The sequence below is a fragment of the Rissa tridactyla genome, chromosome 3 (assembly GCF_028500815.1).
Source record: "Rissa tridactyla isolate bRisTri1 chromosome 3, bRisTri1.patW.cur.20221130, whole genome shotgun sequence".
Taxonomy (NCBI): Eukaryota; Metazoa; Chordata; class Aves; order Charadriiformes; family Laridae; genus Rissa; species Rissa tridactyla.
Window position 1 is genome coordinate 40037975 of NC_071468.1, and position 24187 is coordinate 40062161.

Genomic DNA, 24187 nt, shown 5'->3' on the forward strand with positions numbered 1-24187 from the left:
AAGAATGCTCTTGTTTTATTTCTATTTAAATGTTTACCAAACCTAATCTGATTAAATTAAAATTTTCAACAGCAAACTGCTCTCTTGAGAAATGCCTTTGCTATTTGATTATCTGGGGACTGAAGACACGTCCCTCTGAGGGAAGGCCTTCATTTTCTGCCCATTTAATTTAACTGTTTTTCTGCTCTTTCTACTAAAAATCCAAGCTGGAGCTCTAAACCATTGGCTGTCCTTTTACAGCAGCTGTTTCTGTAGTGCGTGAATCTTGTCAAGGAAAACATGGAATAAATTCCCACTTTCCTTTTGCACCATTGGTGAGATGTTGCTAGTTTCCTGAAATCACTTTCAGGCATGAGCAGAGCTCTGAGGAGCTGTGTGTGTCTCTGGTGCTTTTAGAACCTTAGAAGAGGAATGTTCATCTCTTCTACTCTACTTTTTCTTTACTCGCTTTAATTCTTTCTTCAAAAGTTGCTGCTGCCTTATTTATACAATTTGTCAAGCCTCCTTTTCTTGTTGCCCATTTTCACAAGGTTGAGGTTTTTCAACAGCCTGATATGTATGTTGCATGCCTTTTTCTCTCTGACTTCAGCAATTATTGTGGTGCAAGGCTAAGGACAGGCTTGCTCTGCAACAAGTCATCTCATTTAAAGGGAAGGGATGTGTCTGCAACCGCATCGAGGTGGAGGGAGCAGTGCAAGTGATGTATTTCTTCCAGGTGGCACATTGCATTGTATGTAGGCTAGGGAAGTATGATAGACAGCACAGATTTGAGGGAATACACCATACTGTTTTAGAAATTACAAAAAGCTGAGAGGAGGCTGCTGGAGCAAGGCAGAATGGGCAAATCCTACTTCCCTGTGTTGCAGAGAGGTTGTGTGGGGCACAGCAGGAGACAAGCTGTCAGGCGTACCTTCAGGTGTTTGAGAGATGCACCATTACAGTGTTAGTGAGAAAAGCAAAAGAAGCTATTGGCATTTTTGCAAGAAATGGAGGGGAAAAAACTTGCCAGTGCTATTCAGAAATGCTAAAAAAATAAATTTTGTGGATGATTGCTGCAGAGAAACACAGAGAGAAGTGTTGGATAACGATCTGGTGCTAATATGTAGCATATAGGTAGTAATTTTCCTACTGTAAATCTGGTCCTGTTTCATCAAGTTTACTCCCCTCACCTTCACCTTTCTATGAACTTTTCAAACCCCACCTAAGATGATGGGACACCAACGGGGAGGCACTTCCAGAACTTTGCTAGACGTGTTTTTTCTTATTTTCTTCTAAAAGTTATACCTGTGTGTCTTTTAGCTTAAACCCCCTTTGGACTGTTTAATTTGCCTAGTAAATGACCAGACAAGAATACTATCCTTCGGTCTTGGTCTTGCTAGGGTAAAAGGCGAGGTTGTCTAGTCCTGTTGCATCAGAACATTATCTTGATAATTTTGAAGCCTGTTTCTGGGCCTGTTCTGGTTGGAAGGACTCTTTCTGGAACATTGTTGGCATTGCATGTAGTATTTCAAAGGAGGAGCTCTCGTAGGGGCCTTTACCATGGAAATTAAGCTTCCTTCGCTCTTCTGAGGGTACATCACCTGATGGGTTTACTCTTTCCATGACTGATGATTTGCAGACATCTCATATTCTACAAATATACCTCTCCCTATGTAGCTCCTCTAGCTGACAACCTCGTAGTTTATAGCAGAAGGTCTTGTTATTAGTTCCAAAGCTTCTGACCTTGCACACTGCTATTAAATTTCATGCCATTTCTATTGCCCCTCCAGATAATCCAGCTCTTGCTGTGTGAGCCCCCAATCCTCCTTCTATTAACAAGGCCTCCAGACATTTAGGTCTCAGGAAATTTGTTTGCTTTTATATTTTTGTGCCATGGTCATTAATACTAGTATTAAGTAAGATTGGTCCCAACACCAGTCTTCGAGGGTTTTCGTTATTAACCTGCCTGAGGTTTAACAGTTTCCCTCCTGCTGCTGGCCATATGCTCCTTTAAAAAGCTGTAGCTGAGAAGCAGAGGGGAAGGCTGGACCATCCCCTGTGCCTCCCTTTCAGTGGATGCCTTGGGGGCAGGGCAGGCTGCCCTTTTCCCTGAGCACTACTGGGGAAGCCCAAGCACATGTGGTGAGCGCTGCCTTTGCAGCCAGCCGGGAGAGGCAGAGAGACGTAGCCAACCCTTCGGAGTGTCAGACAGAGATATATGAAAGTGCATCAAGAAAGACTGTAGAATTTGCTTTGATCCAGGAAATGAGCAGGTATTGCTCAGCCAAGAGTCCGCCTGGAGAAAAGGACCTGCCCTGCAAGAGCATGAAGGCTGGGGAAGAGACTTATTTGCAGTCTCCCTTGCTTTCAGTCTTTCATCCAGCAGAGCTGAGGATATGTATTTCTTCTTTTTATAGTGTTTACTGCTCTAGCTGGCGTTCAAACAAAACTGACTTTCAGAAGTGTTGTGGTATTCGCTTTAAGCAATAGATCTTGGCACTTCCTCCTAAAACCTCAGGTTGATTTGAAGTCTGCTACAGTTATGAAAGAATTAAAAAATTAAAAGAAAAAGTAGAAAACTGAGAAATAACCTCCCTTTCAGCAGGCAATACAATGTAAGACATTGCACCCAATCTGACGAAAGGTATTTTAGCAACACAGCACCTACATAGCCCTGCAATGCCAAATGTGCTAGTTTAGTGGGTTGCATTTGTAATTTATTGATGATTGTACACATTTTGTCTTTTGGAAGAAATAAATTGCTCAGGATAATGATATCCACTGATGATACCAATTTCTGCCTTAGTTTAAATGGTCAGAAATTATGTAGAGACACAATATGCTAAATGCCACATTTTGTGGGCAATAATTGTTATGATTAAAGTGTATTTTCTTTTGTTACAACACTCATGAACATGTCAAAGTTGAGAGACCATGCTTGATGCCTGTGCTGATACTTACCACTTTGCATGTTCGCAGCCTTGTACAAACATTAATGAACCAATGTAAACAGTCATTTTCATAACGTGGCTTAATATAATAAGGCGTTATGAACCTTGCTTCACCTCTGTATGCTCAAGGGATTGTAATTTGTACCCTTTTGCATGTGCAATGAAGGCTATACCCGTCATCTACCCTCTCCCATTCATCCTTTTCCTGTGCAATTCCCACCAAAGCGGGGAGCAGCTTTGATTTCAGACAGGGCTCCAAAGAGCTTGAGCCGTAAGTTTGTCTGGCTCTCTTCCAGATTTCTAGATAGTCACAGTTTGCTCCAGGCTTCCTCTGTGCTGAATCATTGCAAATCCCTTTTTTTTAATTTGTGGGTGTCAATTTCCCCACATCTGGAACTACCACTGGCATTGCACTGGCAGGGATAAAAGCCCACCTGCATTTCAAAAGTGCATGTCTGCTACATTGTCTTACACAGTTGTCAGCAGGAAAACACTGCCTGTCTTATTCTTGTTTTACTTTTAAAATGCTACTTATCCTATTGCTTCAAGTGAAAAGTATGTACGTCTATTCTGGGAGTATGATTTCAAATAGCTGTATTTCAGATATTAAGAAGTGTGGGCTCTCAGGACTTGCATGGGCTGGGAGGAAGTGAAATTAGCAGACTAGAATGAAGTCAAATAAAGTACTGAAGAGCTCAAGTCAGTTTAGGATTACAGCAGGAAGCATAATATGAGGGCCAGCTCTCCCAGTTGTTGAAAGTGTACTTGGCAAGAACTGAGAGGAGAACATACCAGCAGATACTTGGCCTTCTACTAGCCGGTGCTAGTTGGGACTCCCACAGTACCTATTACAAGCTGATGTAATCCTTAGTGGGGGTATCTCTGTACGATACCCACCTGCACTCAGGGAATGGTCTTTGTAGCCAAACTGGCTGCATCCTGTGAAACCAGAGGGTTTGACTCCATAGCAAGACCAGGCTCCTTCGCCCTCAGGAATGGTTAGCGTCGGCCTGAAAGATGAAGGTGAAAGGTGTGGGTTAGTTTTATTATACTGTTGGTGGACTACAGACTTCCATGCTGGCTAAAATGCAATGAATTAAGCAGAAATAATTAAAGCCTCTGGCCTGCAGTTTGTCGAGGGGAGCCTTGCACCTGACAGCTGATAGAGTTAAGCATTTGCAGCTTAAAGGTGTAGATCCTCAGCGCTTCTGAAGAGCAAATAGGAGTTGAATTATTTACGTTGTTCAGTGCAGATGTCTGGCTTTTAGTCTTATCATTCATCATGGCTCAGCAAGCACCTGTGTTCATACATTGCATCATAAATACTGCAAAATGAATATGTAATTTTCCTTGAATACGACTCTGATTCACAGCCACACAATGACGTGCGCAACAGCTATGCCGTATTACTTGTTAAATAGATATTGGAGAATGATGGTTGAACCCAACCATTCCTGTATATAAGAGATTTCTTTACTTAATAGCCCCTGTGCTAGCAGGGAGTTGTGCTTTTTTAAACTGGACTTAAGCAAGCCAGAATGTCTGAGAAGAGCTTCACTGTAATGCTACTTAAGTTTAATGATCTGATGAACAAAAGCAATCTGTACTTTGTTTTATCTTCTAACTTTGAAAGCATAAATTTAAGGAGTCTCATTGATGCTGATACCTATAGTGATGCGCTCAAGAGCTGAATATGGAGCAGGACTAGAATTCCACAGGTCAGAGGTACAAAACCTGTAGAAAAACCTGAATTCTTTTTTCCTTGCTTAGGAACAAAGGTGAAAGACTCCAGACCTACGTGAATGAATAACCATTTCCAAAACACACATTACAAAGCTGACAAAAAGGCTACACAAAATGGAAAACACAGCTTTGTTGTCACAGTCAGGAAATATGAGGATAAAATTAAGTCGTCATGGTGGTTTAAATCTTGCAAAAGAAATGTACCTTATGTGTAGTAATAAGTGAATGAACAACTAAAGAAGACATGGAGCTACTATGATGAGAAGTGGATTAGGGTTAGTTTAGGCTAAGAATCAAGATAATGAAGACTAATATTAAACTCTGTTGTGATGCTGAACATGGGAATAAAGATAGGGCACCTCCCGGAGTAGAAACAACTCCAGTAACATCAGAGGTCGAAGCACGTAAAAAAATTTTAATTCATTCTAATAGAGAAGTGGATGATATCCATCTGAACAAATTAGCACATGATTATTAGTAGCACATATGTTTCATAAAATACTGATTTGTTTGTATGTTCTTAATTATTTGTTAGCAGTGACTTTAGCAAACGGTAGAATAATGCTGATGTGTTGGTAGCAAAATAGGAAGTCATCAGCAGTGGAAATGAAAAATAAGGTCATGTTGTTCATCAGTCAAGAGAAACTGGAATGAAAGAACCCTAGAATAATTTAGGTTTAAAGTAACCTCCAGGGGGTCACCTAGTACAACCCCCTTTTCAAAAGAGGTCTAATTAGATCAGGTTGCTCCAGGCCGTGTCCAGTCAAGTCTTTAATACCCCCAAGGAGGGAGATCTACAGCTGCTCTGGGCAATCTGTTTCAGTATTTGATCACCTTGTGGTAAAGAAAAAATAAATCCTTATATTGAATGGAATTTCCAACATGTGTCTGTTGTCTCTTGTCCTACTGCTGTGCACTGCCGTGAAGAGTCTTGCTTTGGCTTCTCTGTATCCCCCAGTCAGGTAGCTCAGGAAAGAAAACTAGATCAACTCGAGTTGCAGGGGTTGGAGATTGATAACAATAACTCTTTATGAAGTGGGAATCACCAGCTTTAGTGATTTCTATCAGCCTGGAAATGACTGACCAGTAGGTACAGACCGGTGTATACTGCTCATCCATACCATGAACCACCAACACCAACCACTAGGGAGGTGCTGCCACAAAAAGGCAAATGCACTCCTGAAATTTATTGGCTCAGGAATTTCCAGGGATCGTTTTTAAATGTAGCTCAAGTCCTGTTAGAGATGGATGAAATCAAAATGGAGCAGGGCTATGAAAATGGTTGATTATGGGGAGTAGGAAGGAACAAGAGAGTTTGATTTGTTCAGACAGGTTGGATGAAAACTTTGAAAGACATCTTGCTGGTCTCTGTAACTGCATTAGCACTAAGAGGTATAAATGGGAAGGGATACATGAAGACTCTTAATTAGAAAAAGGTTTTAAACATGAAAGCAGTGAGGTTTTAGAGCAGTTTTCAGAAAGAGCGTTTGTAAAAATATGTGAAACAGAAGAAAACCAAAAATGACTGACATGGGGGGCTGCTGGGGTAGCCCTTTGCTGAATATGCCAATTGGTTTTCAGGGTAGACATTGTGTTCAGGGGAAATCTGCTTGGCATTTCAGTACACAAGGTAGCGCAGGCAAGCTTACGTTTTGATTGCTCCAGTCATGCCCTGGTATTTCCCGAGCACATGGATGGGATAAGCAGCGTGTGCGCAGTTGGACTGGCAAATCCCAGGTGCTCCCCGGTGCCTGCACGTGTGCTCTGGCCTTGGCTCGTCTATGTGCGGTAAGACCTGACACATCATGAAAAGCTCAGTTTTACTCTTTGTGTGGGTGGGTGGGTGGGTGTGTGAACCCTCAGTGCCGTGAGCCTACATTAGGTGCAGGGCTTTGCCAATGTGTCAGCCGGCTGGGCATGAGCTTTGCATGTGCATTCCTGCTGGGGAAATTCAAGATACAAATGTGGCAGCCCATAGGAAGGAGCATTTGTGAAAGAGATTGTATAACGTGTACCCAATGTGGACCCTGAGTCCTTGTGCTTTCAAACCCAGGTCTTTCTAATTCTTGAGCAGTCACAGTGTTTTTCCATAACTAAACAAAAATAACCATTTTCTTAGAATGCTGACTGATTTTTTTTTTTTTCCCCCCAATTATGTGTTTAATTTGGCAGCATTATGTGCCCTTACAAGCAATTTAAGCTAAATCATGAAAGTGAAAGTTGAGTTAGTGTTTGTTAATCCTGTTAAGAATTTGGTTTGGACACCCTGGTTCTGAAGCAAACTAACTTAAAGTGAATTCCACTATTTGTGTTTCTGAAGTCATGATTTGAAGTTCTCAGTTGTTACAGCATTTCTGTATTTTATATTTAATTTTAAAACTATTATGTATTTTGTGACCGTAAATTGGAAAGAGCAATGTGAGGTCATTGATGAAACAGAAAGATATTTTAGTGTAAAATAGCAGGTTAGTGTTAAGCGTATCAGGAGTAACAAAGAGAGGGCTTAGAAGGAATACAGAAATACCAATAAACAAATAGATGAGAGGCAATGAGTGACATGACAGTTCAAATTAAGGAAAAGTATGGAAATATTAAAGGGTATTTGAGGGAAATATTTTTTTGTAACAGGAAAGTATTAAGAATTTTATCCATAGAATAGTTTCTTTTCCAGTATTTAAAAATCAAAAGCAGATGGTAAAAAATAAGAGTGCTGGTGAGAGATGGAATGAACAATGGTTGGGAAAAGTATATGCTGCTAAAAAAGAAACAGAAGCTGCCTGCTCAAAAAGGGGCTGTCTGACAGATAATCAACTGATGTTTGTATCAAGGTCAGTCACTGGCAGTGACTGCAGTGTCTCGAATTTTTTAGGTAAAAAAAATCTTTGAACTAGATTGATCCATAGGAGTATTTACACTGAATTAATGGAACTGCAGAAAGGGTTGTATGAGCCCCCATTGTTTTGGTTTAGATTTTGCGTAGCAAAGCTCAGCATTATTGTATTTTTTGTCATTGTGAGTTTTTATTAACGTGCAAAGCTAAAAATAATGACACATGTGCTGCATTTCAAATGTCACCTTTTAGCACAAGCACAGACTTTCAACCCCACCAACCACTGAGCTTCTGAAATTATTTGTTGGGATGAATGACTTTACCCAAAGCATAGGTTGGATAAATCCATACAAATTTGCCAGCTTCCGGAACAAAACTTCCATCAATTTCTTGTAATGTAATTGTGCATATCTGTTTCTAAGTAGTTTTTGTGCTGGTAACATGAACAAGTGTTTGATGTTTGGAGAAAGGAGTGTTTTCAAAAATGAAATCTGGAGCTGTTGCATTGCCATACTGGGAAAAGCTGAAAGCAAAGGGATCGACCGTACTGCAGCTTTCATGTACCTGCTTTCATCTCGACACTGATGACTTTCAACATGAAGGAGGGGAACTTGTTTACAGGGAAGAGATGCAGATTTTCTAAAGCGAATCAGCTGAGTTTGTATCATCAGAAATAATTGTTCCAATACACGTGAGAACTTACCCAGATTAAGTCAAACCTGTAACAGAAATCATGGTATTACTTAAAAATCTATTGGCAGGAGGAATTTCCCTCTCCAAGTTCCCTTCTGAATTTGAGGCCAAAATCTACAATCCTTGGTCCAGCAAAACTTAGTTCATGATCTGTTTGAGTAGGAATTATAGAATTTTGCCCCATAACTTAGAGACGTAAGGAATTTTAGCAAAGAACTGTAGTGCATTGTTATGGTAAATGTTCAGGTATAATGAGACTACACAGAGATCTACATTTAATTTACACGTTTTGATTTTTAATGCTATTGATCATGAAAGTCATTAGGTTTGATATAAGCCTTTTCACCTGTTACCAGTATCTGGATAATAGTGGTTGTTTGCAGTTTTGGGATAGAGAGAACAAAGTGATTGTTGTTCTTTGATAATAAATAAGGTTTTGACTCATACTGAAACACTAACTCAGTGGATGCGAGTTCATTGATGTTTATTTTTATAGGGACCACATCAATCCTGATTTTTTTTATTATTATTTGTGGAAAATTACATTTAAGAGAGAGTGGCAAAACTGTATTAAATGTTTTTGAGTGCAATGAAATATGCTGGAAAAAAATGCTTTCTTTGAGCACAAACATTTGATCCACATACCATTTAAAAATCAGCGAAAGTTTGATTTCAATATGCTTTTGATTAGGCCACGGTGTGTAACATATTTGAAGTTTGGTGCATCTTAAATACCTTTGAAAGCTGGAGCACTATGTTTAGGAAGTGAACAAAAGCAAACTATTTAAGGAAGTAACTCTCATTATTGTGTATGAAATTTTGGTGTAGCCAAGTAGATTAGTTATAGTATATGTGGGGGGTGTTTGTGAATCAGAAATACAATATCCTATCAGAGAAATAACATGTGCACATTACATAAATATATACCGAAACAGAATTGAACCTTAAATTACTTATATTTGTGATCCAAAGGAATGCATCCTTCTCTCTGGGCATAAGTGGAAGAAACTAACTGATGCGATCTCATCTGGGGTCAAAGGAGGGTGTTAGTTTTCATAAGAGATTTTTGGTACAAAAAAAAAAGGCAGATTTCTTTTGAGATTAGAGTAGAAGAAACCCAGAATTTTGGGGGAGAGCTAGAGGGATGCTCCTTATCCTTTAAAGGGAAAGCATTTCTGCAGAGATATGTTGCTGTGCAAACAGAAACGTGTCTTTTCCTTTTTACCTCACTGGATGTTGACATTGTTAATATGATTAACATGTATGTATAAAACCCTGGAAGCTGGAGACCCTCCTTTGTGAGTTTAGAAATCTGTAGCAGTGTGGGTTTGTTGTGCTTGTTCACAACATAGGGAAACACTCTCATTTCTTGCAGGTGACAAATGAATTGTAGCCTCTTGACTGAAAGCACATCCTTGCATCTTGTAGCCTCATTCAGCTATGTCAGATGTTTATATGACGAGCTAGCCGTTCAATGAATTAATGGCATCAAAGAGCAAACCAGGAGAACACCTACAGTCTCTTAAGTTGTTTTTCCCTCTTTCTAAACCTGGTAAAAATGTAACTTTTGCTGATTTCCTGAGGTCAGCGAAGGCTTTTCAACAGCTTTCTATAAATTCTTGAGAGTATTATATTTCTGCTTCCTGGAGGGAAATGTGCATGGTAGGATGCAAGCCAGTCATTTAAGTTATCCTCAGGGACATGGCACCAGATTGCACTGTTAGTGCCTTTTTATTGTCGTCATAAGAAGACAGCAACTGTTGCATAAATGGAATTTTTGGATGAAGAATTTATTGAGGGCAAATCCTCGCCATGTTTCTGTGTCCAGCTTGAAGCAAAACTTGTCCAGTGTGCAGGAGGGAAGAGGAGGACATGAGGTGCTATGAAAAGGCAGGCTGGCAAAGTTGTGAAGCCAAATCGAGTCTATTTGAGTGCTTGTGTTGAGTAGGAGCAGATGCAGAACTGCCAGTCAGCTTTCTGTTGGAGAAGACATGTAAGATTTGAAGAATCTTGGTTCTTCCTTAAAGCAGAGCACCTTGAGGCAGAATTATTTACAAACAGCAAGTAATGGCCCTGTGCAAACACCAGGGCTGGATCTCCTGGGAAATTACAGCTGTTTCCAGAGTTCACTTTAATTGGAGAAGGTTTTCATAGCGGCTTTTCCTTCCCTCCAACCGGTTTGCAAGTTCAGATTTTTCCAGTTTCCCGAAGACTCAGCAGTGCTCATCACTCCCTCCGACAAGGACAGCAGACCTGTGTGTCTGTGCCACCCCAAGTCTTCATTGTCACTTGCTGGCACCTTTCTTTGGCTTCCCCAGGGGTGCACTCTGGGTCAGGGGACACCAGCAGCATGTTGTGCCCCTGGAGCCACAAGGAAGGGCTCGGGAAGCTGTTTGCCCAGGGTTGGTGTTGAGGACAGAGTTTGTCCCAGAGCAGCGAGTTTGAGCTCCAAGAGGGCATATTTCTGTTTCTCATGGTGAAATGTATTTCTGAATACTAATCACCATTTACGATTACTTTAACGTCTGCTGAGGGACTTAGCTCAAGGGGAGGAAAAAAAAAAAGGTAATAATTTCAAAAGAGTACAAAGGCTGCATTTTTAGCATGTAATAGTTTCAAAAGAGTACAAAGGCCGCATTTTTTAGCAAAGCATTTGGCTTGCTTTACATTAAACTTGCCCTCAAGTTCCATATTTATTTTTAATATATTACTCCTAGAGCTTCTCTTCCTCCACAGTGATTTTCCCTTGCTGAATAACATCCGCTCAGCTTTCCTTGTCCCAAACAGAGCTGTCAATCTTAAAGATTAAATTGGCATCATCCTTTCCCCAGCCCCAGCTGTTCTTGGCTTCCTTTGAGTTCTTGTCAGTGCGATCAAAGTATAGTGCACTTGTACCCATATATTTTAAGATCTATACTGGTTTTGTTTCTTTTGGATAGTACCCAGTCTATCACAGTGGTCAAAATTGTTTCTGGCATCCATGGAGATAATTATAGTGTGTCATAATGTTGTGAATAGTGTATTGCATTAATCTCCTTACATCACCAGGGGGATTCTAGATATGAAAAGTAACTGTTGGGCTTATAGTCAGAAATATAAAGATTGCCATTTTTCTGTACTTTTTATCATGATTGATTAACAAGGTTGGCTTAAAAGAAGAACATACCTATGAGCCTATTCTGGATTTATTTAGGCTGCACATGAGACCTCCTTCAAATTTCGAGCTGAGATGAAATGAACTTAACAAGAATTCTGGCATAATCAATAGCAAAGCTTATCATGGGCAATGTCTTGCCATTTTAAGGCTGCACTGGTGATTCTGTCTTCATCCCTGTGATATTTATTTATTTTTCTTCCCAAAACATACCTTTTATTTTTGACAAGATTTTGTTCAAATTTTTATTCTGTTTTAAATCTTGAAAACAAAAGATGCCATTGCTGTGATGGATTGTAATAGATGATGTTTCTAAACAATGTTCCATTCCACTTCTCTGTTATGGAAGCTGCCAGGACATCATTATGAATGCAGGGTGGATTTATGTGTCTACGATTTGGACGTTGTGTGTGTGTTGTAAAAATGTGAATTTGGTACATCTGTGGACTGTATATTCAAAAGATTTGTGGCGTGTTCATATACGTTTTGTGATTTAAGGGATTAATAACACAATATTTGGTATAACAGTGCCAAAGATGCTGCATGCCAAATAGCATTCAGACAATTTTCTGGGAACTTTGGGTTTAGGTGAAAAACCCATTAACTCCATTAACCTCAATCCTTTTTATCTCTAGGGGCCACAATAATAGGGTATCTGCTGTAAAAAGATGTGATGTCTGACTGTAGTACATATTTAGAACTGTTTAATTACAAGATTGCACCAATGAAACATGGGCTGTCTGTTTATTTAACTCCTTCTTTGATATTTCTATTTTGAAAAACGCTCAACTCCAGAATTTATCTGTTTCTATGAAAATGCCCTCCTGATAGAGGAAGTTGGACGAGATGACATCCAGAGGCTACTTCCGACCAGTATTTCTATCATTGTTGATTAAAGATGCTGCTGTTAATGACTTACAACCTTGCAAATTTCTCACCTTTGACAGAAACAAAGATAGTAACAGATGCTGCTTTTGTAGTTTTCAGAAGGAAGAAAGTTTTGAAAGAAAAATGAGGCCAAGGTGTGGAAATGGGAGTAATGGGAGTGCTCTTACCCAACTTCCAGTGAGTGTATACAGTGCTTTACTGGAGTTTGCTAATGAATTTAATTATATAAATTGTGAAATTCTGTATAATATAAACAATATTGGTTCATGGTTCCTGTACAGTTAGTCCAGAAAATGAACATCCTAGAGATGGTACCTTGTAGGGTGCTTGTATTCCATGTTACAGAGGCTCATCTTAGATGAGACAGAAGCAGTTCTGAGAGTCAGAGCAAACAGGTCTTTGTGCAAGTCATTTCTCTCAGCAGTCTCACCGTCACCTTGGGGCCAGTGAAGTTCACGTGATAAGGCATTTTGGCTGAGACTGAGCTTTGCACAGCCCATCACAGTATTCAACCTGGAGTTTGTAATTTGTGTTTCTTTTATACTAAATCCTTGTTTCACTCCATTCTTCCAGCTAACTCTGGTATTAAAATTAGGAATGACTAACCACCAACCCACCTAAATGATGTCCGCTCTCCTACCCAGTTTATTGTGCTGTTAAGTAACTCGCTTTGTTTGATTTGTTTTGCAGGTAAGTAGCTCTTAGCACCTGTTAGTCAGCAATTTAAGGTAAGTATATTTTGTACTTAGCAACAAACTAAGTTAAACTCGTTTTTTGTTCTTTAAAGGGAATATATAAACTAGAAAGTTAGTCATACAATAAAATTTGTTTCAGATGCTAGTCTGTGCCCAGAATCTTTGCAGATGTTATGGGTTTACAAAGTTTTTTCTCCTCAAAGCATTATTCATCTGTTGCAAGAAGAAATAAATATAAATACTCAAGGCAGTATTTCAAGGAAGTTGAGCAAACAATGTTTACTTTAAACAAAATAAACAAATGAGGGTTTATTTTTTACTCTCAACTCCATTCAGCTATCGTAATCATGGAAGTTGTTTGGAACTAAATGAAAATCTCATACACAAATGCAGCACGTAAACCTCGGTGTTCCTTTAACTTCTTTTGCTACAAGATATTTCTTAGACTCTTCTGCTTATCCTGTCTTTGGCTTGATGAAAATACTATTAATGCTTAATTCTTATCTATATACTTAAATGGATAGATCTCAATGTGCTTTCTAAAAGATGCCAATGTCATCATCCTTATTGTTCGGCTGGGTTCTCAGCCTCTCCAGAGGCAGCTAATATGCTGTGAAAGGTGTTACAGCTTTGTAGTGCAGTGTTTGGAATTTAGTACGTGGTACATTTTTTCTTGTGGTAAGACTGATAGACTCTCAGCACTTGACACAGATGCTGTTTGAGCATTTGATGCTCTTAGAAAGTCACTGTGTTTTTCCTCCTCGTAGTTTTAACTTTGTAGATTTATTGTTATTGAATGACTTCATACAGTTCTTACCTTTCTTTTCTTTTTTGTCTTTTTTTTTTTAAAAAAAAACCCCACATTTTCTCCATTTTTATCTTCACAGGTCCTGTTTTTTGTCCTGGAGCATTTTTATTTTGAATTCATATTGTTTTTTTCAACTGATCACACAACTCAGTCGTCCTTAGTCACAGAGGATTTTCTCTCATCCTTACCATACCTTGACAACACTCGTAAGTTCTTGATCTAGTCTATGTTTATTTTAAACTCCAGTCATTCAAATGTATTTGTTATACCAGTGCCTTAATTAGCTGATTTTCTTTGACTATATTTTCTCATTTTCCCAAGGCATCTTCTCCAGAGGTTTCCATTACTTGTGCTGCCTGCTTTCTGTCATCTTTTGTAAAATGTTTTGGCAGAGGATTATTGCTCTACGTCAACTATAATTTTCTTCCCAAAGGTTTTCCTAATACATATTTGTGCATGCACAGGCATAAGTGAGGTAGATGTGAAGTTGTATTTAAACACAGGCTGACAGAGAGATAAGATGTGTCTCTGCTAAATCTGTCTAGACCCAAATCTGGACATGGAGTTCCATATTCTCTGCAGAAGTCAACTCTGAATGCCTTCTGCTTTTGATACACAATTATCATCTTGCATCCCCATTTTATCAGTTACGTGCTAAGTTGGTTACATTGCTGTGTTTCCATAATTCAATTTTTTGAGAGCAGATTACAGGGCTGGTATGGTCAAATAAGGATGAATGGATTGCTTTTCATTTTTTTTTTTTTTTCCTTTGTTCTGTCTAGCCCCAGAGGTGGGGAGGTAGGTCTTGGACTTCCAGCTTTTCCTGGCAGAGACTTAACTCCTCGTCCGTCTGCAGGGAGGGGTTTCAAAAGGTGCTTTCCTAACTCTAATGCCTCATGTTAGGCGTGGAATTAAGAAAATCTAGCTGGAACTGCTGACCACGCGGTGGCTATCCCAGTTCAAAGCACTAGTAGTCTTTTTGGCTGAAAAAGTTACCTCTGAACAGCAGAGGTAAAAAAAACAAACAATGCAAAACCCGGGTGCTAATTGACTCACATATTTTATTTTCAGGGGGTAGGGGGGGTGGGTTGTATACTTTTTACGTAATGTACTTTCAATACGTTTCACTAACACTGAACATACTTCCTAGCATATTCTTCCACCTTCCAGCAGAAACATAATATCTCATATATGCAAGTCATACTGCAAAAGCAAATCTTAGGATATTATTGTCTCAGAAATTCATAGCATGCAGTTCTGCATATTGTTTCTGAGGCAATGTTTTCAAAAAGGTTGTATAAATATGAAGACTTAACAACGATTCAATTCAAATTCTCTTCCACGAATACACTGCAAATAGTAGCATGGGAAACTTTTTAAAGTGTAATAGGCGTAAAAAAACTAAAGGGTGAAAGAATCATCGCTATTAAAATGGTGCCTCTATAATTACAATGAGTTTTATAGTTAAAGGACTGAAATATATCACAAGATTATGTATGAAAAATATGATGCATCTCTTCAAAACAATATCCCTTATTCTTGAAGTGCTGAACACTTCTGTGCAGTTTTTCCAACAGACTGGTCATTTGGACAGATAAAATTAATGTTTTAAAATTTTCTTGTAGTAAGAAAATTCTTGTATCTTGAATTATGTTTATTGTTACTGTTGCAAGTGATCCCAATCAGCCAAGACAATGCCTTACATGCATGAAAGTTCCTAGAAAAATGACTAGTGAGTGCACCTCTGCGGTTTATGAAAGTATTTCAAGAGGTAATATTTTTTTTTGCTTTTACCCGGGAATTTCTGTGCTGAAGCAGTTGAAAATAAATTAATTCTTCAAAGAAACTAATGAAAAAATGTCCTCTCAAAAAGTGGTTTTTACCTCCTCTTCTGGATGAGCCTATTAATTAACGGTAGCCTTAACAGAAAGTTCACCCTCTGTTAATCTGTTGACTGTGGTTTGGGATGGGCACTGCTACGCACCTTCCCCAAGGGGGCTTCCTGGCTCTGTGACAGTGTGGGAAAGGAAGACCAGTCTGTCCTCATTCCCCCTGTCAGCAAGAAGCAGCCGTGATCACCTGTACTTTCACTGTAACATTTCTCGCACTGTTTTATCTTTGCGGTTTTTCCTTTGGTACCTGTTTTGCTGTCGTACTCTTTATTCTGAAACACTATAAATTCTGGTCGGAAATTTCGTTTTACATTTTCCCATGAGTATCGTCAGCTTTATAACAAGGTGTGTAAAATACTGAACATCAATGGAAATAATGGTCCCGTTTCCTTTGTCTCGGTAGTTGTATAGTACCTCCCTTTTGTAGGCAGTAAAGATTAGATCTCCTATTGGCTTTAGTTGGCAGGGATTTACTCTCATATAGTACCAAAAACCAAAAGCAGATTGTGTCGATAGAAATAATTATATTTGATCTAACACATCCCATTTCGTGTCTTATCTAAGTAAAGCAGCTAGGTTATGTATTTATTAAAATAATAATAGAATAAAAGTTCATGTCTGTGTGACTCCGTTTTAACATGCAACTCTCACATTCACTCACTATTTTATAACTCTTTCATTACTGTAGTTTCATCAGTGAAGGAAAGAATAAAAACAGTGGCTGTCTGAGAGATGTATCTGTGACTTTCTGTTCTCAATGAGTTACTCTGATACATTTATGTCTTGTGGTTCTCAAAATTTTGTGCTAGGTGCCTTGTTGGAATACGTAAGGTGAAAATTCAGGTGCTATCTTGGAAGTGTGAAAGGTATGCTCTCACTTTCACTAGGCTTTCTAAAACACTTCGGAAAAGGGATGAGAGCAAAAGGGCTATTTTATACAGCAAGAGGACAAGGTGTTAATTTCTTCAATTGAAAAATTTAAAATCCCACCTTCATATCAGAGGATAGCTATTTGAGAGTTTGTTCTTGTGAAAAATTGAAGGGATTGATTGAAGATTTTGTAGTTCAGTAGTTGTTGAAATGTAACAAGTTGGTTTGGTTGTTTCCTACTATTTCCCTTTAGCACCCTTTAAAACAAGCCCCATTTTAGCTTGTTTAAATGTTACAAGTTACATCAGGCAGAAATATGTCGCTTGGTTTCCTGAGAGTAGAAGGGTCTCAATGTGATCCTGTTTAAAGTTCCCAGTCTCCAGGTTGGAGGAGCGTACGCCATTTATGGAGCAGCACAGGTGGCAATTTCTCTGCGCTGTTTTGTCAGTGTGCCTCAGGAGGAAAATCTGAGGGACCACATCTGGGTGTACGAGAGGATGTCCCTCTTTTTATGACTTTCATCTCTTTTTCCTGTCTGCAGGCCCTTTCCACAGTATTGCAAATTAATGCTAACTTCAGTGGTGGCTTTGATGGTTTTGGGTACTTGTCTACAGGCTAGGTCGATACTGCCAAGATAATGTCACTGAGCAGCCAGGTGCTGCTAAATCATAGTGGTGATCAAAATGGTTTGTTGGGCTGTATTCATACTAATAGCTTATAGAGAAATTTCTGTTCCCTGTTATAATTTTTTTAAAAGTTTTTATTTTTTCTGTGTGCTTTGTAATGCTTTCAAAACAACAGCCATTTTGCTAACTTGACTTCGAAGCTAAAAATGGCAAGTTACAAACTAGAACCAGCTTATGTGATGTCTATACCCCACTTAGAGCAAGGGGCTGCCTGGGCCCTGGTGCTGCTGCTGCTCAGGTCCTCTCTTCTGCACCCAAAGTGTCCTGTAGCGTGTGCGAGAGCAGGACCCTGTCCTTCAGCCAAGCAGCGCAGGCTGGTTGCGAGCAGGGATGCTGGCGTCCCTGGTATTGTGGCCATGCCCTATACTCCAGGCCTGTGAGTAACTAATATGTGCAACTTGGCATACTTTTTAACATTAAAAATCGCAGGGTCTTGGAAAGAGGGAATGTCAGTTGCAGTAGAGGTGCACCCGCTGAGATGGTAAGCTGTGATTAATCGAAGTCTGAAAATCATTTAGCTTTTTGTGGAAGGAAACCAGTTCAGCGTATATATGCTTAAAGTCCTGTGGGTTTTAGTCACTGTTGTTTTGTAGCTACAACAAAAATACAATTCCTATTCCTGTGATGAGCTTCCATGTGGTTATTACTGAGATATGGTCATTTGTTAAAACTTAATGGAGCACAAAATGGAGTGTCTCAACAAGTGCATCTGTATTCATGTTTTAATTCAGACCAGGAGTGCCCTTCTGAAGAGAATTTCCCCTTCAGTTGGTTTTAGTTGAGCGTCAGTCCTGGAGTGCACAAACTTGACACTTTTTTTTTTTGCTTTTGCTATACTAGAGGATGTGCCCAGGGAGTCCTGAATGCACTCCAGGTGAAAATGAGTTTCAGGACAAGGCACCAAAACAGAGCTAGTCTGAAGTTTAAACAAAGAAACAGAAAAATCTGAAATATGTACACTAGGGATGACAGATCCTTAGCACTAAATTTTGCTCTACAGACCAGTTCCTATTTGTCTGTGATAGCTGCTACCATATACCTAGCCAGTGCTACCATATGCCTTTTGTGTGCTTACTGCTTCATAGAGTTAAAACATCTCAGTTTGACAAAGACACTGTGTCCACTTTTACAATTTATACTAATACAGTTCCTGCATAAAATCTTACGCTTTTCGTAGTGCTTACTACTGATAAAATACCACATAAATGTGTGTCATTCTGCAGATTGGGAAGACGAGTGTTGGTAAGTGAGGAGCGGCAAAGCTGAGAATTATGAAATGTGTGCTTCTGCCCAGTTTTTAAAAGCATTCATGCATTTCTTCCTTTGAAAAAGCCAATTCTTGATTGATTCAATCCTGAAAAGATGAGTTAGAATCTTTGTTTTAGCATTAGAGGTGCATGAACCTCAGTGTGGCTACTTGTGCTGGGTCATTGTTGCTGCATCTTAGTCTTCTGAATACTTTGAAGAATGAAATAAGGTTGCTGTGGGTTTTGACGATATCCTGTTCTAAGCACTGTGCAAAGCTTCAGCACCTTTCTGTACACCAGTTGCGCATGCCTGATTAACAACATAACGATTCAGCTCATGAAATTGCTGAATGAAGTTCAGTGTTACTGAGGGCTGAGTGAAGATGCCATGAAGTTGCTTGTGCGACTAGTATAAGCCAGTGTGTCAGTGTAGGGGAGGCTGCTGGTGAGTGAGAGACAAAAACTGACTGGAAAAAACAAGGATTAAAAAAAAGCAGAGGAGATGAGTGCACTATAAAAACATTCATACTCCGTAACAAAGTTTTTCCAATTACAAATGCTAAGGATGGGTTAAAAAAATTGCTTCTGGGCCACTGTTGTTCACATATGCAATGAAATTCGTAAGAATTTGATTGCAGCCGTAATAATTTCCTCCTATAAACAACAATCTCAAACTGCCACAGAAAGAAGGTTGCTGTCATTACCCCATTTCTGTGTGGGGGGAAATGAGATGATGAAGGGGTGAAATGACTTGTTTGAAGTCACTCAGCTGATATAAACAGACTGAGAAACAGTTACCAGATCTCCCTGAAGTCTCAGGCCAGCATTCAGTATGCACAGTATCTAAAAAGCAGCAAACACCAGTTTGTGTCCCTGTGGCGTAGGGTGGGCTCTGCGTGGGGGTGCTCACCCAGCCTCTGGAAGCTGTTGCCGCTCTGGTGGCCTCCTCAGCCTGCATAGTACCTGATCTGGGATGGGGAGGAGGAAAACTGGAGGTGGACGACTCCTCCTTCTCCCAGAGGTGGCCAGTGTCATCCAGGTGCTACCAAAAGTTATTTGCATTCATGCAAATTTCATACATAATCTAGCTCCATACTTTAAACTGTTTATATGAGCTACTGTGATGTCCAAATTTTGTTGAGTGGCAATATTGTCAGTAAGTTGTCCCTCATCATTTTCTAGGGATTAGTAAGTTCGTTTTGTGTTCTTTGATAGTGCTTATTATCTAATTTATTTTAAATGGTTCGTGTCAGTTCAGTAAATACTGGTTCTGATTTAAAAAGCATTTTCACAGGTGCTTTACTACATTTGTATTCAAGAGGCATATGCTCCTTTTGAATCCATTAGATGTAATCACACGCATACATCATATGGATGTGCAGTTACTTTCAGAAGCAGATGTTTCCACCCACGTACGGACAGATTTCTGTAAGATGAAGTAGAGACTTCTCCATCGGAGAAAACCATTGTCACTGTCAAATTCTGTGGTCTTGTCGCTCTCCTTCGTCTTCCCTAAGTATTAAATCTGGTTCCAAAGTGTGCAAATGACTTCCAGGCAGGGTGAGAGGTGATAAAACATCTCCAGAAAGCCTTTGTAACTTTGCATCAGGAACACAATCCAAGAGTTTCCTTCTGTCAAAGCTGCTGGAAACTTGACAGTGTGTGTGTGTTGCTTGCCAGAGAAGCCTCTGGCTCTACTTTACCTTACTCCTGGTAGACTTTAGACTCAGACTGTGTTCTTGGCTTGGTGCTGGGTTAGACGTTAGTTACCATTTCCACTTTCACACCTTTGGACTGGTGATCTTCTAAACTTCAGAGGGAGATCAGAATGTTATGATGGGCGCATGGAGGGTGAGGGTGAAGCAAGGACGTAGGGAAGAAGGCTTTGCAAGATTTCCTGATAGACCTGGTGGCTGCTTTTGCTGTCCGGGTGTCCATTTTCTCAGTGTCGTTTCTGAGCTGCATTCTTCCTCCTGTCCGGTAGATGGTAATGATGTGTTAAAAACGCTGCTTCATCCCTGTTTTGATCGGAGGAAATACAGGATGCACAATTGTGATGTGGTAGGTTCCCAAAGGTTGTATACCACTAATTCATTTTTACTTTTTTTTTTTTTAATTAAATTATTTTCTTTTCATTCCTTGTAGGTTAATCAAGCTGCTGTGGTAGCAAGATCTTGGTCTGTATTGCTCACTCATAATATTTTTGCTTATATTTTATTAATTGCTTTCACAGATGTCACTGATTTGGTATCATCTGTAGAACTCTTATGAAATACTATGATAAAGGAGGACGGGCTACATGATTTAATGGCCCCTTCCAGACCTGAAGTTTTATGAATCTCCCTTCTATGGTATATTGAAAAGATAACTAGGACTTCCTACACTACAAAGGAAGAACGGGTGTTTTTTTGAACTAAAACTTCCAAATGCATTTCTCCTGCTTCCCCAGCCTCAGGGTCAACTGCTTTTGGTATCTGGAATAAGCATTTTAATTTCATTTCATAACTTCCTAGGGACAAATGCTATCTGTTAATGTGGCACATCTGCTACCTTAGTGAGACCATAAACAAGCTGCTACTGGGAATGGCTTCTAATATCTAGTTTTTATGTAAGTATCCAAAAATACCTGGATTTTTGAAATTCTGCGATTTTGTAGGTACTACTTAACTATGTGAAAATGGGGCTACGTTTGGCAAGGCTTGTCTATAAACCAAAGTTTCCATTCTTTAGACTGACTAACCAGTGAAAAAAACCACAGCAAAAATAGACCTAATAAATAGATAAACAGTTAGCGTTGAATACAGTGAGAGCAATTTTTAAAGATGAAATTATTGCTCCCTGATGTTTTTGTCCATCTGTTTATTTAGGCTTTTCTATACATTCTATCAGCATAATGCCTTAAGCAAGTAATTTAACAGAAAATTAGTATTATAGGTTCACTGGATTCTGATATCCGATTTAACAGTTATGTGCTTATCCTGTAAAAGATATTTATGAAGACACCTATATATACACTGTTAAAAAGATAAGTATTTTTTATTCCATCGACTGTTAGGATTTTTTTCAAAGCTGTTGAAGTTGTTTTTGTAATGCAGCTCTTTTAAAGCTATTCTGAAAGGAGGTCCAGTCACCATTAATTCCTGTGTAAATTAAGCATAATCACTTGGAGAAGAGACCCTTTATTTAGTGAGTTTAAAGCTCATTATACAATTTTGTGGGGGGAAAATTACTGTGCCTGTAAATTAGCTGCATTTCCTAATGAAATAAGTTGGCAATTTTTTTCAGCCTCCTTTGATAGGAATACGAATTATAGTGGCACTGGAAAGTAAAATCATGCTATTCCTACTGGCATTTTTCCCAGTTCTAGAAGAAATTATAACTGTGGACACGTTTTGATTTAGATTCATCTCAACATGTAACAAAAGCATCTTTTGTCATGGCGTTTTTTCAGCTCCTCTTTTCCACCTCTTTTATTAGAGCCTAAAGCCCGCTCCACCAGCCTTACTTGTGGCTTACGGTGATGCAAATTCCCTGGGGGCATGTGGCTTTCTCAAGCAATAAAGCATCATTATACTCCTCATTCTTGAGGACACGCTATTTCGTGTGAGAACCGTGATTCAAGAGACGAATCAGCAGAACTCCCCGTGCCGGTTTTCCCCCAAAATGAGGCTTGCGTCCTCCCATCAGGCTTGCAAAGGCAACCGTATTTACCATAGGTGTCTGTGCTTGTCTAGTTTTATCCTGACATACGGTTGTAGATGACAGCAAATAGATGGCATTTTAAGTGCTTTGGCTGCAGCTACCAGCAACAGGAGTGGTAAAAGACAAAGTAACTGGTCTTGAGCAGACTGTCCTCCTCCGACCAGCAGCACCCTCAGGTGCGAATTAAGAAGCCAAGCTGGTGCCTATAGCTCTGCAATGCCTACACAACCCTCTGCTAAGCCAGGCATCATGACTGAGCCTCAGCAGCTAAAAGCGGAGATCCATGGACCTGCTGTAAAATTGAAAATAGTTTTAAGAACGCCTGAAATGATTGCCTTTTCCTGAAATTGGTTACATTTTATAGTATGGATATTAATCATATGTGTTCATCGAGTGTGGTTGTTTTTTTCTCATTTGGGAAAGGTATAAAAGCAGTTAGGTACATATGGATCGGTATCTTCAAAGTTTCTTTTTTCCGTTCCTGCTTTCTGTTCCTGTACAAATTTCATCTGTATAAAATAAAGGTTTAAGAATAGTTTGGCTTTGGAAAATAGCATCAAGTAAGACCGGCCACAAAGGAGTATTCAGAAAGGTCAGATCTGTGTGTGGGTGCCTTCTTCATTTCTTCACACAATAACTTTGTTCTATGGTAGCGGCAAGATGCAATATTCCTTGAAGCCTTTTGCAGCGTATTAAAATTAGTGAAAGATGAAATGGGTTCCTGTTACATTTAATCATTATGAAAGTTTACATCAGTGCGAACAATATTTCTTCACCAGTTAGGAGCTGCTACTGAAATTCTCCTCCTGGCCATTTTTTTTGTGTGTGTGTTAGGGTACTGCAGAAGGTCAGTAACTCTGTTTTCAGACTTGCTTATGATCCAGCACAAAAAAGCAAAGCCTTTTCTCAAATACTGATTCCATTGATTTCTGTGTAGAGCCCCGTTTAAAATGGTATTTCTATTTTGGGTGGTATCAGAATGTAGTTTCCTGAAGTTGGTCTACGTAGGTCTGAATATTCAGTACTTTTGTGTATGAACACTACCACTGATCTTCAGCACCCAATGGCAGATGCTCAGCACTTCTCAAAGGTGATGTGTTTCTGCTTAGCGTTTTCAGCATCTGAAAATGGACCCCTCAGTCACAATACTAAAATTCATTCTCTTTGGAAATCTGGTGAAAATAAAATAATTTGAATTTTCTAAAACAACCATTTCAGAAAAAAAACAACTAGATATAAATGTATATTTTTGTCAAAGTTGAAGTTTTTTGGTTTGATTTCTGCCTTGATGTATTTTATCTTCTATAAATTAAAAATTTAAATAAGGTTGGTTGTTGTACATAACCAACAATTAACATTAACAAAGCAATAGGAATGGAGGCAAGGAAAAAGAAAAATAAGCAAATTTGAGGTGAAGGGTGCATTACTCCATAGCTACTCTGATAATTAGAGAGAAAAAATTAATAGTTGCCATAAAGTATTTTAAATATGAGAGTCTCTTATTAGGTTCTTTGGGAGTGTAATTAATCACTTGCAGCCACATATGTTCTCTGTGTACTGGTGCACAGTACTAGCATTTCATTAAAAACTGGTTCAATAATAATGGGTCACTCAAATTGTCATTTTTCTCTGGAGGAGGCTGGGAAGCTGAACGTGTGCTGCTTCATCTCACCTCAGCTGCGCCAGTGTGCCGAGTCGGGCAGGAAGGAGTGGTGCAAGACGAGTGCCCGAGGGCTGTGTTTTAGTCCCCCCCGGGTCTGGGTGCAGACGCTGTTGTGAGCCCCGGGAGCGGAGGGGTGGATGAAGGGCAGCGTGCTGGCAAACACCTAACGTGGTGGCGGATGGAGACGGTGCCAGTGAGCCGTTTGGCCAGGCTGGCCCTGGCTCCCTCATCCTCCTGCCGGGACCTTGACCTTTCCCTTGGGCAGCGCAGGGGACAGTGTCCCCGCTGTGTGCCGCTGCTGATGGAGCATCTGCCCATGGCTGGTGTGGGACCGTCCACGTGGACACCAACACTGTTCTAATCCTTGTGTGTCACAGTGCATGTTC

At 39.6% G+C, this 24187-nt stretch overlaps 1 protein-coding gene across 7 annotated transcripts in view; it reads left to right on the plus strand.

Moving 5' to 3' along the window:
* SMYD3 (SET and MYND domain containing 3) overlaps window positions 1-24187 on the plus strand; it is a 416877-nt gene that overhangs the window by 201429 nt on the left and 191261 nt on the right. Inside the window, exons 2-3 of one of the 7 annotated variants that reach the window (XM_054194395.1) lie at window positions 12929-12966; window positions 13821-13947. The exons of the other annotated variants lie outside the window; for them this stretch is intronic. The gene's annotated coding sequence lies outside the window, so the exon portion shown is untranslated. The remainder of the gene's footprint in view (window positions 1-12928; window positions 12967-13820; window positions 13948-24187) is intronic. 7 annotated transcript variants of the gene reach the window in all.